Source organism: Pinus tabuliformis, chromosome J (genome assembly GCF_031772625.1).
Source record: "Pinus tabuliformis cultivar Carrire ecotype Pingquan chromosome J, CPIR1, whole genome shotgun sequence".
In the NCBI taxonomy this organism is placed as follows: domain Eukaryota; kingdom Viridiplantae; phylum Streptophyta; class Pinopsida; order Pinales; family Pinaceae; genus Pinus; species Pinus tabuliformis.
In genome coordinates this window covers 1,545,524,764-1,545,541,412 of record NC_142295.1, presented here as the reverse complement: position 1 = coordinate 1,545,541,412, position 16,649 = coordinate 1,545,524,764, and positions in this window count along the sequence as shown.

The window sequence follows — 16,649 nt, the reverse complement described above, 5'->3', positions numbered from 1 at the left end:
GAGACAAAGATCGATACTCCAGCAATAAAGTACAAGGCATAGAAAAGGATCACTGATGAAATAGGGGATGTAGAAATGGAATATGTACACACTTGCAAAAAGTCTAAGACCATAGAGACAGAATAATAATAAATCGAGAGTAGGTTGGTGGAGAAAAGATGAGACCAACTAGGCTTCTAGGTGCCTTTGGAAGACCCACTGCAAACTTCTACCTCATCCTCTTCAGAGGTAGGCATTTTGAGTTCAGCAGGAAGTGCAATTACGACTAAGCCTATTTGTCCTGCTGGAAAAGAAATTGAAGAAAGGAACAAGAATATTAGGGAGGAGAAGCAACAACAAATGGAATCCCACTCGGTCCCATACTAAACTAGAATTCTAGCTTCTATGGACCTAGAGAGAAATCAAATAAAATTCTCGCTACATCACCCATTAGCATAGTCATTACCATCAGGCTCCCAATTCAAATATTTGGATGTGTCTTATGACTTGGCAATTGTGCCTCTACCTAATAAGATCAAATTCCATAGGAAAGTGGTAGAAATGTTGTTCAGTAGCTAAATTAGAATGCTATGACTATAAGAAATGTTGAAAATATGTTGGTGAAGGCTGTAACAAGACTTAAACAAGAAATAGTTAACTCAAGATCTCTACATATGTAGGATGAAATATTCAGGTAGTTGATTGTGAATTTGGGAGTGAATCCAAAGGATAAAGATGCATTTGAGGCCCTTCTCCAAAGCTCACATTCAGAATTCCAGGAGTTAAGACACAAACTAAATATGTTAGCCAATGAAGATGTGTAGTCTAAGGAACTTGCACAGGTAGAGAAAGAGAAAGAAATCCTAGAAAAAGAAATAATAGACAGGAACAATGAGGTGGTGGCTCTCAAGAAGCAAGTAGTAGAAGATAGTTGCTCACATTTGTGTAGTAATCATGCCTGAGAACCCTCAAAATCCCACAAAACAACATGAAAATACCCTCACTTATCTCCAACTCTCGAAAGGGGAATTCAAGAATTTGCAGAAGAAATTAGACACTGCCCAGCGAGCCCTAGCACAAAAGGAAAAACAACTCGAAACTACTAATACCAATGCATAAATGATCGTCAAGAATTTGCAGGCAACTAATCAAGAGATCTTTGAGCAAAGATTGAGTGAAGGGAAATATGTCCCTATTACATGCTAAACAAATGATATGGGATGAGATAATAGCAAAGATGAAGAACAATTGGGAACACATAACCTTGATGGATGAGAAAATAATTGTGATCAAAGATTATGAGTTCTTCATCCTAGCTACCAAAGAAGAAGGTCAAAAGAATGCCTAAAATGCCAAGAAATTTATTCAGTAGGTAAATGAGAAGCCACTCAGTGAGTTGAGGGATATAGGTGTGATGGATACGGTGTCTGCGATCATGGAGATTTCCAAAGTAATCTAGAAGGAGGATGCTAGAGTCCAAGCCAAATAATTTCTAGAAGTAGTGTTGAAGGATGTGGCTACCTTCAACTCAGAATTTGAGGAGAGAGTTCTAGCTGGGCTACCCAACTATTCGGACTTCGTGGGAGTGTTGACCCATGGGAAAAATATAGTCAGATGTTGGTAGAGGCAAAAATAAAGGTTGATTCATGCCATGAGAACAATGCTACCTTCAAGGTTAAAATTGTGGTAAATTACTTGAGATAATATTTTCAACTGTTGGGGTTGGTGAAGACCTTATTCTGACCTAGGTGTAACTATGTAGGGCTTATTAGTATTAATGTGTCCTATCATTTTTTCTTTCACACTCCTCTTCCAACTCCAATATTATGGAAATGTTGCTACCAATGCATGAATCCTCCACAACTCCAGATCATCAATCGAGCAAAACTACCTCCCAAAATAGCCCATCACAACTCAAGATACTATTGATTTTGTCAATCATGACACTTCTTGGGGTTACATAGTTGATGTTCAGATCAGATTTGTGGTTGATTCTCAGATGATGCATATATGGTGTTTACATGGTGATATTCATAAGCATAAGGAGAAGTACAAAGCTTGAATACACATCTTCATTACTTGATGATGAGTCACTCATATGCTGCTGTCGTCATATGCATAAAGATCATATAATACAGTTATGATGCAGGATTACTATAATTCTTGGCACTCATGTGGATGAGGATTGTTGCTGTTGATGATATCAAGAAGTCTTGACAAATGATCTTGAGCTCAAGATACATAGTGCTAGATACATGAATGATTACTCATAGTTGCATTGTTGGAGACATGATGATGATTAGTTCTTACCTATATGATGATAGGTTGATACTTACATATGTTGATTGATGCAGATGTTCCCAAGTGATGATACTTGGATCATGCAGATCTTGATGTTGATGAGATGGCTATGGTGTTTTTCACATATGATATAATGTGAATGACTCTGTATGACATATGCAGAATTCTGTTCAAAGGGATGAATTGATGCAGACATACCTTGTTATAGGTTGATGACTTATACACTAATGAACATATACAGGTTGTTGGTCTAGATGTTGTTGTCAGATGCTTATGGAGCAGATCATACATTGTGTACGATAGTTGCTGATGACTATCATGGTCTTATTTAGATGTTTGGTCTCTGTTATAAATGTCATGTAAAGGTCATATCAAGACTCTGGATGTAATAGTTTGTCTCTATCTATTGTAGTCATTTGATGAATCCCTTTTGGTCATATGTTGTAATTTGTACCCCCACTATGCATGGGAAGGATGATGTAATATTTCAGTCATGTTTAAACATTTGATATCTGGTGTATCCCCACTTGGTTGGGATGATGAGTCAATATTGATATATCCCCACTTGGTTGGGAGATGGATGTATGTATGAGTCTTTGGTGATAGGAAGGTCGCTTATGATGTATAGAGTCATGTTCTTTCTTATAGACCATTTTTTGCAGACCTTGTTTACAGTCAGGGGGAGCATGAATAGCACACTTTAGCAGAGCAGAGATTTCAACATGTACTCAGAGGGAGCATGGACAGATTGGTACACCTTGGCATATACAAAGGGGGAGCTCATTCAGAGATTTCAGCAGGTACTCAGGGGGAGTATGGACAGCAGAATGTTTATCAAGGAAAGAGAATATCTTGGTCCACCCTTTGCCCTTGATGTCAAAGGGGGAGAGTGATTTGGTGTTGTTGCCATCAAGTCCAAAGGGGGAGAGTCTTGGCATTATGATGCATGTATTGTACTTGATGGAAACCCACTCGTAGAAGAACAACTCACTTATATATATCTAGATGAATCTATAGAAGAGATATCAGATGTGATAGAATACATGGGATGCATGACAACTCAAAGGAATCAGATGACAGTTCTTAGTATGACAAGTTAGATTTGCAATCAAGTCCAAAGGGGGAGATCGTTGGAATTATGATAAAAGTGTTTTCCTTGATGGCAAGATGACAGATTATAGTGCAGTAGCTCAGTAGCAAAGAATTGATGATCAGACTACAAAGAATGAGGAAAGAAGAGTATATACGTAGGTTCACTATATACCAAGTTGTGTACACACGCAGGTTCATTATATACAAAGTCGCATATATACGCAAGTTTGCTATATACCAAGTAGTGTATACATGCAGTCTATACACGCAAGTTCACTATATACAAATGCACGTATACATGCGGGATTGCTGATCAAAAGTCGCGTATACGTATGCATGAACTTTCATGCACGGAAAAGCACGTACATGTGGGAAAGCTTATTTTTAGGTCAGTGGTATTTAGACCTATGGTTTTGGACCTTGGTATTGCGTCTGAGGTGTTGAACCCAGGTATGGGGTCCCTAGTATTGGTTCTAAATGGTTTTGGACCATGGTATTGAGTAAGGCCTAAGACTAGAAAAGGAGAAGAAGATCATTATGCAAAGGCATTGAGAAAGTCTTGAATATCTGATGAAGTATGAGATCCAGTATGCAGGTTATGGGCTTATGATGCTTTGCTTGATCTAAGCTAAGGAGGAATCTCAGCGTTTGACAGAGAACAATATCTAAGGATAGATTAGGATCTAATGGCTTGGAATGAATCATCTCTATACAGTTGATCTTTTTTACTATAGATATGTATACTAACACATGTAATGTTCTGTAAATGTTATGATCTAGGTATAACTCAAGTTTGGAATAGATACAAATCATGAATGAATAATTACAGACATATACGCTGGTTGACTATGATAAAAGTGCGTACATACGCAGGTTAGATACATCTAATTAGCGTATACCATAGGAGCTATGATGTTTGAGGTTACAGGTGTTTCTAGTTGTTGATGAGTTCTGATGACTGTTTACTGGTGTCAATATTCTGCATATTTAGATTGGTTGATTATGTTTAGCTTCAGTATTGATGGATGAGATCTATAATGGACCAGGATCAGAATGACTTATCTTTATGCGATTTGATGAACTAGATCTAGTTGCTAACACACATATTATCCTTGTATATGTAATAATCCGAGTATGTCTAAAGTCAGGAAGTGCAACAAGTTATAAGTAAGTTATTGATGACATATACGCTGGTTCGCTTTGGTGAAGTTGCCTATACACACTGGTTCGGCACTTCCAAGTAATGTATGCACTCTGATGCATGATTTTTGATGATACAGTTGGTTCTAAATATTGTTGTAGAGTTCTTCTCTGTGTTCTGGTGACTGCATTTTGTTGACAGGGTTTCAGTGATTCAGTATTAGGTGATTCAGTGATTGATGATGCTAGTGTTGATTGATTGTGTGCTTCAATGATATTGATGGGTCCAATATGAAAATTTGATGAAACGTGGCCTTCGTATTATGGTGTTGTGCTTCAGGAGTATCCAGTTTGAAAATTTATGAAACGTGGTACCTGGAGGAAGAAAGAGAAGGTTGTAGCTTTCTGTAGGTCGGCACCTATGTACTAGTACATCAACTAGTACAAGAGCTAAGGGAGCGGTAAGGGGGTGGTAGCTCCCTTCCAGTAGCAGCTGGAAAATGACTAAAGGTTGGAGCATTTCATTAGGTCGGCACCTACATACTAGTAAATGGATCGGCTAGTACAAGAGCTAAGGGGGTTGTAGCTCCCTTCCAGGAGAGTCTGGAGAACGAGAGAAGGTTGTAGCCTTCTACAGATAGAAGCCTACATAATGGTATAAGACTACACCAGTACAGAACCATTGTAAAAGAAGTTTCTTATTAAAAAGAAGATTGAGACGACTTGCAGCAGGTGGTTTTCACCCACATTGGGTTTCCACGTTACATCATGGTGTTCATGTGTGCTTCTTGTGTGTGATGATCTATTCTATTTTACTTCTCTTGTTTACTATTCATATGGTTAATAATGTTCTGATGCACTCATTAAGGATCAACTAACTGAATCATAAGTTTACTAGATATACGCTTGTTGCATTACACACAGTTGTGTATACACGCGGTTTGCCTTAACTGAAGTAGCGTATATGAATCTTAATATGGAAATGAAAAAATTATATTGATTTGATAATATTGATTCACCCTCCCCTCTCAGTATTATTTCCAACAATTGGTATCAGAGCAGGTCCTTTGGTAGAAGCTTGATCGCTTGAAGGAGATCCATAAATCAATGGGAAAGAAGCTTAATAAGAAAGCGCCTAAGAAGAAGAAGACATCTCAGAAGAGTTATGACAGTGGGAGAATCGATTGGGGAATATGTGGAAGAAGCACTTTAGATTCAGATTCACTTCAGAATGAAGATGAACAAGCAAAAGAACTAGCAGGTATGAATTTGTTATACTCTGGTGATACATTTATCCATCCATTTGAAGATGATGAAAGCGATAGCGAAACAACTGAATTTTCTCTTATGGGTGAGCAAGAAAGATAGCAAATAGAGGCAGAATTTAAAAGGCTTACAGAAAAAATTAGAGATCAACAAGATATATTGAACAAAAGGGAATGTGCCTTCAAAGAAGTAGCTACCAAACTAAAAGCTCAACTAGAGGAAGGAAACAAGGTAAGGAAGTTATTCAAGGACAAGGAATATCAATGTAAAAAGTTGCAAGATGAAGTGACATCATTAAGAAATGAAGTCAATGAAAGGAGCACAACAATCAAGAAACTCAGAGATAGATCCAGTTACTATGAAAGTCTTGAAGCTACGATCCTCTCGCTAAAAGAAGATCTTGAAGAATCAAATAAGCAGAATAAAGAACTACTCCAAGCTCTTGAAAAACAAGAAAACGAAGTTCTTGAACTAAGACATCAGTTGGAAGAAGGAAGAAAAGCTGAAGAAAACATGAAGAAGTAGTATCATGAAAAGGAGGAGCAACATCAGGTTGAGGTAAATATTCTTAAAGATAACTTAGAAGAAAAGGATAAGCTCTTACGATTTCAAGATAGTACTAAGATCTTGGATGATATTATTAGTAATCAAATGTCTCCTGCTATCAAAAATGGCCTTGGTTTTTATGAATATGTTGAATATGAATCTAGCTCACAAGGAGAGGCAAGGAACTCTAATGTAAAATCTAAAATAATCAACAAGGAGATGAGAGGAAAACCCCATCAACAGCCAAGGAAAGAAATTCTTCAAAGAAAATCTTTTACTCCTTCGATGAATAATGTTGAATTTTATGTATTTCATAATATTGGACATGTTGTAGCCAGATGTAGAAGAAGAGTGGTTCAAGACCATCACACAGAAAGATCATCATGTTCCAGGTAGTCTAAGGGATATTGTTTTTCTTGCAATACGGTTAGTCACAAAGCTGTTGATTGCTACAGAAGGAATATGAAACATGTAAGATGCATGTAACAAGCTTGGACATATAGCAAAGGAATGAAAGAACAAAGTACGGGCACCATACCAAATGGAGAAAACATCGTCACACTTGAAGATATGGAAGAAGAAGGAAGTACAGTCAGAAAAATATGGCACAGCACAATGTACAGACATAACAGGCTCAGAAGGAGCTGAAAGTATGAAACTTCAGTATCCTAAATCTCATACATAAGTTTCATAAAGGGAAGTCACGTATATACGTGAGTTAGACACTACACAGTCGCGTATATGTTAGTTTGGAGAAAAGTAGTGGGACAAACTCAAGAAAAAGGGTCTAATATGATTCAGTGCATTATTTTCTCTGTTTGATCATGGTTACAATCTGCTGCTGATGTGTGAAAATATCTTGATACTTGTAAGATGTTTTAAAAGTGTTTTGATCCTAAATTAATAATGATGATGCCTTGATACTTCTTGCTAATATATCCATGATTAGATCTGACAGTAAGCAAGATGGCACAGGTTCAGGGGGAGCATATGCTTTTAATAATGCATTGTTGGCATTATGGTTAGTAGTCCTTGGTGATGATGCTTATATGGCTAAATGATATATCTTGCTATGATATGAGTGTCCATGACAAAATCTCATATGATTCTTGGGGTTACATAGTTGATGTTCAGATCAGATTTATGGTTGATTCTTAGATGATGCATATATGGTGTTTACATGGTGATCTTCATAAGCATAAGGAGAAGTACAAAGATTGAATACACATCTTCATTACTTGATGATGAGTCACTCATATGCTATTGTCTTCATATGCATAAGGATCATATAATACATTTATGATGTAGGATTACTATAGTTCTTGGCACTCATGTGGATGAGGATTGTTGCTGTTGATGATATCAAGAAGTCTTGACAAATGATCTTGAGCTCAAGATACATAGTGTTGGATACATGAATGATTACTCAAAGTTGCATTTTTGGAGACATGATGATGATGATTTCTTAGCTATATGATGATAGGTTGATACTTACATATGTTGATTGATGCAGATGTTCCCAAGTGATGATAATTGGATCATGCAGATCTTGACGTTGATGAGATGGCTATGGTGTTTTTCAAATATGATATAATGTGAATGACTCTTTATGACATATGCAGAATTTTGTTCAAAGGGATGAATTGATGCAGACATACCTTGTTATAGGTTGATGACTTATACACTAATGAACATATACAAGTTGCTGGTCTAGATGCTGTTGTCAAATGCTTATGGAGTAGATCATACATTGTGTACGATAGTTGCTGATGGCTATCATGGTCTTAGTTAGATGTTTGGTCTTTGTTATAAATGTCATGTAAAGGTCATATCAAGACTCTGGATGTAATAGTTTTTCTCTATCTATTGTAGTCATTTGATGAATCCCTTTTGGTCATATGTTGTAATTTGTACCCCCACTATGCATGGGAAGGATGATGTAATATTTCAGTCATGTTTAAACATTTGATATTTGGTGTATCCCCATTTGGTTGGGATGATGAGTCAATATTGATATATCCCCACTTGGTTGGTAGATGGATCTATGTATGAGTCTTTGGTGATAGGAAGGTCGCTTATAATGTATAGAGTCATGTTCTTTCTTATAGACCATTTTCTTCATACCTTGTTTACAGTCAGGGGGAGCATGAACAACACACTTCAGCAGAGCAGAGATTTCGGAATGTACTCAGAGGGAGCATGGACAAATTGGTACAACTTGGAATATACAAAGGGGGAGATCATTTAGAGATTTCAGCAGGTACTTAGGGGGAGTATGAACAACAGAATGTTTATAAAAGAAAGAGAATATCTTGGTCCGCCCTTTGCCCTTGATGTCAAAGGGGGAGAATGATTTGTTGTTGTTGCCATCAAGTCCAAAGGGGGAGATTTTTGGCATTATGATGCATGTATTGTACTGATGGCAACGCACTCGTAGAAGAACAACTCACTTATATATATGTAGATGAATCTACAAAAGAGATATCATATGTGACAAAATACATGGGATGCATGACAACTCAAAGGAATCAGATGGTAGTTCTTAGTATGAAAAGTTAGCTTTGCCATTAAGTCCAAAGGGGGAGATTGTTGGCATTATGATACAAGTGTTGTCCTTGATGAAAAGATGACAGATTATAGTGCAGCAGGTCAGTAGCAAAGAATTGATGATCAGAATACAAAGAATGAGGAAAGAATAGTATATATGCAAGTTCACTATATACCAAGTCGTGTACACATGCAGGTTCACTATATACCAAGTCACGTATATACGTAGGTTCATTATATACCAAGTAGTGTATACACGCAGGTTATACACGCAAGTTCACTATATACAAATGCATGTATACACACGGGATTACTAACCAAAAGTCGCGTATGCGTATGCACACACTTTCATGCACGAAAAAGTGCGTACATGTGGGAAAGCTTATTTTTGGGTCCGTGGTATTTAGACCTATGGTATTGGACCTTGGTATTGCATCCAAAGTGTTGCACCCAGGTATTGGGTCCCTAGTATTGGTTCTAAATGGTTTTGGACCATGCTGTTGAGTAAGGCCTAATAATATAAAAGGAGAAGAAGATCATTAGGAAAAGGCATTGATAAAGTCTTGAATATCTAATGAAGTATGAGATCCAGTATGCAGGTCATGGGTTCATGATGCTTTGCTTGATCTAAGATAAGGAGGAATCTGAACGGTTGATGGAGAACAAGATCTAAGGATAGATCGGGATCTAATGGCTTGGAATGAATCATCTCTATACGATTGATCTTGTTTACTCTAGATCTATATACTGACGCGTGTAATGTTCTGTAAATGTTATGATCTGGGTATAACTCAAGTTTGGAATAGCTGCAAATCATCCATGAGTATTTACAGACATATACGTTGGTTGACTATGATAAAAGTGCATACATATGCATGTTAGATACATCTAAGTATCGTATACCATATGAGCTATGATGTTTGAAATTACAGGTGTTTCTAGTTGTTGATGAGTTCTGATGACTGTTTACTGGTGTCAATATTCTGCATATTCAGATTGGTTGATGATGTTTAGCTTTAGTATTGATGGATGAGATCTATAATGGATCAAGATCAGAATGACTTATCTTTATGTGATCTGATGAACTAGATCTAGTTTCTAACACACATATTATCCTTGTATATGTAATAATCTGAGTATGTCTGAAGTCAGGAAGTGCAACAAGTTATAAGTAAGTTATTGATGACATATATGCTGGTCCGCTTTGGTGAAGTTGTGTATACACACTGGTTTGGCACTTCCAAGTAGCGTATGCACTCTGATGCATGATTTTTGATGATACAGTTGGTTCTGAATATTGTTGCAAAGTTCTGCTCTGTGTTCTGGTGACTGCATTTTGTTGACAGGGTTTCAGTGATTTAGTATTAGGTGATTCAGTGATTGATGATGCTAGTGTTGATTGATTGTGTGCTTCAATGATATTGATGGGTCCAGTATGAAAATTTGATGAAATGTGGCCTTCATATTATGGTGTTGTGCTTCAAGAGTATCCAGTCTGAAAATTTATGAAATGTGGTACCTAGAGGAAGAAAGAGAAGGTTGTAGCCTTTTTTAGGTTGGCACCTATGTACTAGTACATCAGCTAGTATAAGAGCTAAGGTAGTTCTAAGGGGGTGGTAGCTCCCTTCCAGTAGAAATTGGAAAATGAGTAAAGGTTGGAGAATTTCAGTAGGCTGGCACCTATGTACTAGTAAATGGATTGGCTAGTACAAGAGCTAAGGGGGTTGTAGCTCCCTTCCAGGAGAGTCTGGAGAACGAGAGAAGGTTGTAGCCTTCTGCAAGTAGAAGCCTGCATACTGGTATAATACTGTAGCAGTACAGAACCATTGTAAAAGAAGTTTCTTACTAAAAAGAAGATTGAGACGACTTGCAGCAGGTGGTTTTCACCCACATTGGGTTTCCAGCTTACATCATGGTGTTCATGTGTGCTTCTTGTGTGTGATGATATATTCTATTTTACTGCTCCTATTTACTGTTCATATGGTTAATAATGTTCTGATGCACTCATTAAGGATCAACTAACTGAATCATAAGTTTACTGGATATACGCTTGTTGCATTACACACAGTTGCATATACACACAATTTGTCTTAACTGAACTAGTATATATGAATCTTAATATGGAAATGAAAAGATTATATTGATTTGATAATACTGATTCACCCCCCCTCTCAGTATTATTTCCAACAACTACCTCAAGGAATTCGGTTGTGCTCATCAATGGCCTTCCAACATACTTTTTCATGATCACTAGGAGTCTTTGTCAAAGGTATGTGCTTTCATCGTTGTTGTTTATATTGGTCATAAACGGATTGAGCAGAGGGATCAAAGAATCCAAGGCATAGTCATTAATCAAAAGTTGCAGGGTCACTCGACATTCTAGAGTTACACATCTTATGTGTTGATGACGTGCTACTCATAGGGGATGCCAACATTTCCAAATGGAGGGCTTATCACCCATTTAAGCGTCAGGGCTCATTATTAACAAAGAGAAATCAAAATTAATTACTGATAGATTGGAAGCAAAGGAAATGTTAAAGAGAGGCATATTATTTGAGGTAAAAATGAGCTTAATAGATAGAAATTTTAGGTATTTGGGTTTCCTATTGAAGCCAATTTAACATGAATTCCTTGATTGGGAATGACTAATCGAGAAGTTTGAGAAGAAGTTGGCTCTATGGGAACACAAGTGGTTTCCTTTGGGAGGAATATTGATCATGATCAGAGAGGTCTTACAGGGAATTTCAGTCTATTAGATGCACCTTTTTAAATTACCCAAATCAATCATTAAAATAATAAACACAATTGTTTCAAGATTTCTCTAAGAAGGGGCATCCAAGACTAAGACATTTCACTTGGGTCATCTTGAAGTGATTTCTGGGAGTGAGGCAGATGTGGGTTGGGGCATTAAAATTTAAAAAGTTTCAATTTGGCTCTACTTTGTTGGAAATACTGAGAGTGGGGGTGAATCAGTATTCCTAAGAAATTAGCAATTTTAAATTCTTCAGTGAATTAGTTAATCTTCAATTATTATTAATGTTTATGTAGTAAGAACAGTAAATAAAAGAACACAGTAGGCACAATAATTTTAGGTGGAAAACCACCTCCAGGTCAAAAACCACCAAACACTTTTCTAATAAATTCTTTAATCTTCAGTCACAACTGAAATGAAAGAAACAACTTCCTAGAATTCTAGAAAAACAATTCTTCTCCAACTCCCACTGGAAGGACGTCCCAATACCCTAGTTTCTTCAGTAATCAACTAAATGGATTCCCCAACACCCTAGCTAGCCACAAATTACCCTAGAACCACCATACCACCCTGAAGTGTTCACAGGCCCCAACCTATAGGTGACTTCATACACCTACCTACCACCTCCCTGCCACCCTATAATGACTGAAATAAGAAAAGACTGTGGATTCCAAAACCATTGACAACAATCCATGATACAATAAGATGTACAATGATTTTCATGTACTTAACAAAATATCCAATCACTCAACCAAACCATGGCATCATCCTAACAGTGACTCCTATACCTCCCAACATTGCCTCTTCGACTCTAGCAGATTGAATCTTTCACAAATGACTCTTTTACAATCTTTACAATGATGACCCTTTTACAAATGACTCTTTTATAAATTTACAATGATGAATCTTTTACAAATGAATCTTTTACAACTTTACAATGATGACTCTTGGCCTCAACAATACTTCACGATATCTGGATGGTTGTCATGTCTTCAAGGATGTCCCACTGCAATTATTCCTTTGATTTGATACTTTTGTTATGGAATTATTGCTTCATGTTGTACTTGAATCTTCTTCTACCTACATGAAAAATTTTCCTAGTGAAACCAATCCCAAAAGCAAAACAAAATACCCTTCAACTTACCTCTAGCTGCAAAACACATGTAAGTGCATAATAATGAATAAATACAAATTAAAATTACAATGCGTACTTGATGTGTGCTTGTCACTTTTGTTGTTGACCTGTTGTAGCAGTAGACAAATACTCCACTCTTGATATAGGCTTGGACTCTATGCAAGACTATATCCAAAACTGACCCTTGACTGTTGATGTGTGGTGCTTACTGCAATGATCCTTGAATGCATGCTTTTTCTTGCCTTCTAGGAGATCGATATTGAATCTGTTGTATCTATATAATTTTGGATATCCAGGGTCAAAAATTTTGTCCTGTCATAGCCCTCTGAGTGCTATTTCCAACCCCATAGGTCTTATCAAGATTGGATTCTCCACGAAATAGTTATGCTCAATCTCCCACGATGACCCGATTATAGACTAGTTCAGTAGAGCGAACTTGTATGAAACGCCATGTCTCACTGTTGCTGCCTTCAGTCCTAAAAACTATACCCAAAAAACTAAATTTTGTCCTCTTTCTTTCACTATTTACAAAATTTGAATCCATTTCACAAGGTGAAATTTATGACGATTTTACCAACGTCACCTATTTGACATGGAATTTGAGAGCCTACAAAATCCCTAAAGTCCTCAGATCATATCACCGACAATATAATGAAACAAGATATGAAATTTGGTCACCAGGTTCATCAATATTTCCAATAAATGGTTTTTAATTTCAGCTTCTTAAGCTTCTCAGAAAAAATTTATAGCAAAAATTCCATGATGACCTGTTTGTAGCCACAAAATCCCTACTATAGGAGGATATGAGCGTCACTATATATATGAATGTCTTGAGTTGAGAGGGTCCTCAACAAGTGAATGTTGGATGAACTTTAGGAGATGTTTTTATTATTATTATTAAAAATTTACTATTCAATGACCAAAACCAATTATGAGTGCAATGCCACAACCCCATACGGTTTTAGCCCACTTACTAGGGTTACTAACTTCAAACAGAAATATCTCTCAAACCTTGGAGGATTACGTGACGTGCCATATATCAACAGAAACATCTCGACACGTAGAATCCATCTAGAAGATACTTGACTCATAATAAAGTAAAAATTCAATTAAAAATGCCCATGCAAGATCAGGTAGCCCCTGGTGCTGCTTGGGTTGATATCAATGACAACCACTGATCAACAGTCTCCCCCTTTGGGATTTATGGAAATATAAGTACTCCCACTCCGAACATCACACATATTCCTACTGCCTTATCTTCCTCTTTGTCATTAATGGCAAAGGGTAACTGCCCCTGACAAACAGTCATCTTGTAGACCTATACACACCTCCACTACCCCTTTCTACATAGGTAGATAAGAGAAATATTCTAATGAGAACTTGGGAGAATCAAAATATTTTGGCAAAGATACTCAAATGATTCATGAGTTAATGGTTTGGCAAAGATGTCACAACAATTTGTTCCTTTGTGCCAACATATTCAAGCTTGATATTCTTTTCGGCGACCTGCTCTCTGACAAAATGATATTTGATCAAAATGTGCTTTGTTTTGGAATGCATCACATGATCTTTGAAGATACTGATGACACTGGTGTTATCGTAGAAGATGGGAGTAGGATCATCAAACTTAACTTGAAGATATTGCAAGGTTTTCTTCATCTAGAGAACTTGAGTACAACAAGCTGCTGCCATGATGTATTTTTCTTCCGTTGTGGATAACGAGATTGAAGACTGCTTTTTACTTAACCATGAGATAAGGAAACCACATAGATAGAACGTTTCTCCACTGGTACTCTTACGATCATCAACACATCTTGCCAAATTTGCATCTGTATAAGCTTGGATAACCAGATCATTTCCTTTGGGATACCATAGACCATATTCTGTTGTAACCTTAAGGTATCGAAGAATTCTTTTGAAGGCAATGATACGAGCTTCTTTTGGTGTTGCTTGGAGTCATGCTAATTTTAGAACTGCCTGCATCACATCTTCCTTGGAGTCAATCACATATAGGAGACTACTAATCATGGATCTACACAACCTTTGGTCCACATCCTTTGATGAGTCTTCTAGGCTTAACTTGGAACCTATTACCATGGGGGTAAGGATTGGCTTGCAATGTTCCATCTAGAATTTTCTGAGCATTTATTTGATGTACTTGGTTTGATATATGAATATTCCTTTATCCCACTGAGAAATATGAAGCTCTAAATAGAAATTTCAAAATCACTTTACATTTTTTTTGAAAAAGTATTTACTTAATCTCTCATCATTGCTTCCAAAGATTATACAATCCACATATACTTTGATAATTGTTAGGTTATCTCAATCCACTTTTACATAAAGATTCTTGTCAACACTTCCTTTCTTAAATCCCTGTTGATGTAGATATCCCTCAAGACAAGCATACCAAGCCTTAGGAGCTTGCTTAAGACCATATAGAGCCTTATTTAATTTGCATATGTAGCCTTCTTTATTAGAGCATAGAAAACATTTAGGTTGTTTAATGTAAACTTCTTCCTCTAATTCACCATTTAGAAAATTCGACCTAACATCAATTTGATAGACCTTGGTTTTTCTCAAGCAAGCATAAGCGAGAAACATCTTGATAGCTTCCATCCTTGCAACATGAACAAATGTTTCTTCAAAATCCATTCCTTCAACCTATGCATACCCTTTGCAGACTAATCTTTCCTATGCTCCCCCTGATGAGGAGCCTTCTTGTAATAATCTATCAATGATGATCCCTGTGGACCTATGTCATGTATGTGCTTCCCTTAAAGAGAAACCTTCCTTTGTGAACCTATAATCCTTCAACTGTTCTGATCCTCCTGAACCTGTAATGAAACTGTCATCTTATTCAATCTATCTGTCTTTCAATCTTAGACTTATGTCATATAATGCTGCATAGAATCGTCTTAAAATTTCAATGAGTCAATGAGCTAAATCATTCAGAATAGTCAGTCATCTAATGAACCATATTTACTCGAGTCATTAACTGTAGGAACTTTTGATTCTATACAACCTGCTACAAATCCTGAAAGCATAAATGCTATGACCTTCTTGGCTCCTTTCTTTTCTTGCTCATCTTGTACTTGTTCATCTCGTACCCATTTTATTTTCCAAACCTTCTTATTCTCGTTGTCAATATTTGCATTCATGGTTGATTCCATCTTGTACCTACAATTACAAGCTACATATCCATAGTTATGAGATTTGTAACATTTAATGTTATTCAGAGAAGATTCCATTTGGCGTCTATCTCGTGATTCTAAAAATAAATCTTCTAGGGTTTTGTCAATAATAGTTGTACCTATCTGGAGCTTCACAATCCCTAGCCATATGTCCAAAATTTTTACGTTTGTAACATTCAACATCATCTCTCAAATGATTGAATTTTTTGATATTATGTTGAGTTTCGGAATATCCATTTCTGAAGGATCTCCTGGAATTATATTCATTCCAAACATACATGCGACATTCTACAACTCTATGTCCAAACCTTCCACATGAATAACAATGACCATAAATGATAGTTTAGTACCTGGGAGGAAATATTCTTTGAGGAATTGTCTTCCAAGGTTCTTCCTATGAGTCTTAATCTCTTAATTTAGCTAAGACATCTATCTTCTTGCTAGATTTTTCATATCCATCTTCTTTAATTGTCAGAGAAGGACTCAACTTCTTTTTGAATTTTTATTTGTAACCAAGACTAGTCTTATCACTATATGATTGTTGGTTGCTGATGAGTTTGTCCAAAGTCTTTAAACTGTTGGCATAATTTTGAAACATTTTTCTAGTTTTTAATTTCTTTTGTAGAGCGACTATTTCATCTTCCAATGCTTCTCTTTCCTTGTTGTCTTCCTTTAATTCTTTCTTGAGAGATTCTTC